The sequence below is a fragment of the Meleagris gallopavo genome, chromosome Z, assembly GCF_000146605.3.
Source record: "Meleagris gallopavo isolate NT-WF06-2002-E0010 breed Aviagen turkey brand Nicholas breeding stock chromosome Z, Turkey_5.1, whole genome shotgun sequence".
Lineage (NCBI taxonomy): Eukaryota > Metazoa > Chordata > Aves > Galliformes > Phasianidae > Meleagris > Meleagris gallopavo.
The window spans coordinates 13,008,384-13,011,828 of NC_015041.2; positions in this window are offsets into that span (position 1 = coordinate 13,008,384).

Genomic DNA, 3,445 nt, shown 5'->3' on the forward strand with positions numbered 1-3,445 from the left:
CCATGGCGGGCTGCAGACCTTTGCTGGAAGGAAGAGCAGTGACGGAGGCCTGAAACTAAAAAGGAGAATCCTTTGGGAGCCCCTGAAGGCATCAGAAGCAGCAAGCCTGGATGCTGAGAGCAAATGAGTGCTCATTCCAGTGTTAGAACAGCACTACCTTTGTTAAAAATGAAAAGGGATAGGTCTGTAAAAAGAAGATCCTCTTTTTCCTCGCCCCCACCTTTACCCTGAGAGTACAGCAAGATACTTTTTTAGCTTCTTGAAAGCAGATGTAACTTTGTTCTTCTGAGCATGTGTTACCTTGTTATCTGCTCCGGCACAGCAAGAGGACCTGTGGCATAGCTGATGAGGCACCAGGCTTGGGATACATAATCCCAAGTGAAGTCATCATCAACATTTTATTTTTCTTTTTTTCTCATAGAATCACAGAATCACAGAATTGTAGGGGTTGGAAGAGACATCCAGAAATTGTCGAATTCAACCCCCCTGCAAAGCAGGCTCTCTAGACCATGTTGTGTCCAGGCAGGTCTTGAATATCTCCAGAGAAGGAGACTCCACAGCCCCCTCGGCAGACTGTTCCAATGCTCTGTCATCCCAACCATAAAGAAGTTTTTATGCACCTTTGTGTGGAAATTTTCCTCTGCTCCAGTTTGTGGCCATTTCCCCTTGTCCTGTCCCCACAGTTCACTGAAAAGAGTCTGGCCTCATCCTTTTGCCTCCTACACTTTAGATATTTATAGACACTGATCAGATCCCCTCAGTCTTCTTGTCTCAAGGTGGTCCTATATGTATTGGTGGAAAAAATCACATGTACAAATTAAGCATGCAGTAGTTGTCAACAAGGAGAACTTCTGCTTTGAAGTGCTAACTTGCAATCCCATCTACATCACTGATATTTGAAATGAGGATCAGGAGTAAACTCAATCTTTTAGGCAAATAGGCAAGTTACCTGCTGCTTTCTATTCTGCCACCTCAATTTTGTCTCAGTAACATTAGAGTCATTTTTATCTTTACATTTCTAGTTGGCTTAATGTTGCTATGACTTGTTTAAATTATGTCCTTGACGTACATGTGCTGTTAACACTTTCCCTATGAAACACGTCCTTTATTACTAAAAGAAAGCACTTTTACATGTTTCTGAATCTTTGGCTTCTTGCACTCTTTGGAGTATTTTCTTTTCTTCAAAATGAATTCACTAAACAACAGTGACTTCTTCCAATCAGAAATGTTTTCTGCTAGACAAGTAGGACTTCAGTGCTGTAATTCAATGTATGTTACCAAACAAAGATATGATTCAGTACTGGTACTGAAAAGTAACAAATGACTTTCCCACCTCTGTTCAACTTCAAAATGCAGTCTCTAGCACATAATCTTTTCTGTGGTGAAATTGGGGTTCCTGAACTTAACTGATGACAAATATGCTACATTATATTCTTGCATACAGAATATTTTCCAAGTGTCAGACCGCATAAACACTGAGGAAAATCACTGAAAAAAAGAAGACATTATTAGAATACTTTAAATACCTTTTCTTTTTCTTTCCTAATTCAAAATCTGACTTTCCAGTGGGATGAAAAAAATTAACACACTATAGTTAATATTATTGTTACCTGAATTTCTGTAAGTTAGTAAGCCTGTATGTTCCGTGTCAGTTTGAATATTAGGAAAATATTCTTCTCAGAAAGAATGATGGGGTATTGGAACAGGCTGCCCAGGGTGATAGAGTCATTGTCCCTGGATGTGTTCAAGAAAAGTGCAGATGGGACACTGAGGGACAAAGTTAGTGCTGTGTTGGTGATAGGTTAATGGCTGGACTAGATGATCTTGGTGGCCTTTCTATGGGTTCTGAGCACAGAATGCATAATATATAATTGGACATAACTATTTCTAAAATATTTATTCTCTTATTGTACTCTAACTTGACATAGAAGGCCCTTCTGTTCTTTGAGCAGGACATTAAGTGGCCTGGCTTAATGATAACAGACTGTTTTCACTATACACATTGATAAGAGGACAGTAGGAATTCCTAGGAAATAGATTACAAGATTATAAAGAATGCTGAAAAAATATCTGATGGCAGATGAGGAAAACCCTTGAAACAAGGGATAAAGGCAAAATATGCATATGCCTAGTATGTTTTATAGTGGATTGAAAAAGAAGTGAGGGATGTCTGAAAACCACAGGTTTGGGGTGAATGTTGCCTTCCAGTTCCCCTGGGCACTGTGAAATTGCAGATTTTATACATCTCATAAAAGTGTTGTTGCTTCCAGTTCTACATGCTGTGGCAAACACCTGGGAAACTGCCTTTCTAATGTGAAAGGCAGCCAACAGAACTAACTAGCAGCTAGACAATCTTGCTGCAATCCGAATGTATTTGGGTCAATGTTACACAGGGGTTGCTCTTACAGTTTAAAGAGCTTTAAAAAAACAACATGGTTACTCACACAAATGGTTATGGAGGAAGATGTAGATTGTCCAGGTCTGCACCAGATCCCTTGACAAAACAAAGACCTGGCAGTTTCTGCTGCTCAGAGAGCCACATGACATCTCACTATGCCGTACGTCAATGTCTTCTTCACTACCTATATCACTAATGCACAGTCTCTGCCTGGAAGCCTCAAAATTTCTGCTTCCCAAAGCACTCCATCCATTTCTCAACAATGCAGGTACTATAACATGAATATTACTGATGCATTTTCCAAATTTCTCTTTAAATCTTCCTCTGGATGAAGTTGTATTATCCCTTTTTAAAGGACAGGAAAATTGAGGTACTGGAAGAATGAATGTCCTTCCTTGTCACTCTGGAGGGAAGGAATGATATCTAAAGGGATCTTAATAAGTACGAGAAAACCTCATCAAGTTCAACAAGGCCAGGTGCAAGGTCCTGCATCCAAGTCAGGGCAATTCCAAGCACAAGCACAAGCTGGATGGTGGGTGAAAAGAGAGCAGCCCTGAAGAGAAAAACATGAACATGTTGGTGTATGAAAAACTCAACACAGATTAGCAGCATGTGCTTGCAGCACAGAAGGCCGACTTCATTTTGGACTGCATATGAAGAGGTGATTGCCTCCCTTTCTTCTGCTCTTGTGAACACTGTATCCAGATGTGGGTGCCCTCAGCACAAGAAAGATGTGGAGCTGTTGGAACAGGTCCAGAGGACGGCCACAAAGATTATTGGAGGGCTGGAGCCTCCCCTGTGAAGAAAAGCTGAAAGAACTGGGCTTGTACAGCCTGGAGAAGAGAAGGTTCTGGAGTGACCTCAATGAAATATACTGGACAGCTGCAGAGGGACACTTTACCAGAAAGTACAGTGATAGAACAAGTGTTACCTTTAAACTAAAGAAGAGAGATTTAAATCAGATATTAGGATGAAAATTTTCATTCAGAAGGTTGTGAGGCACTGGCACAGCTGCCCAAAGAAACAGTGGGTGCCCCATTCCTGGAG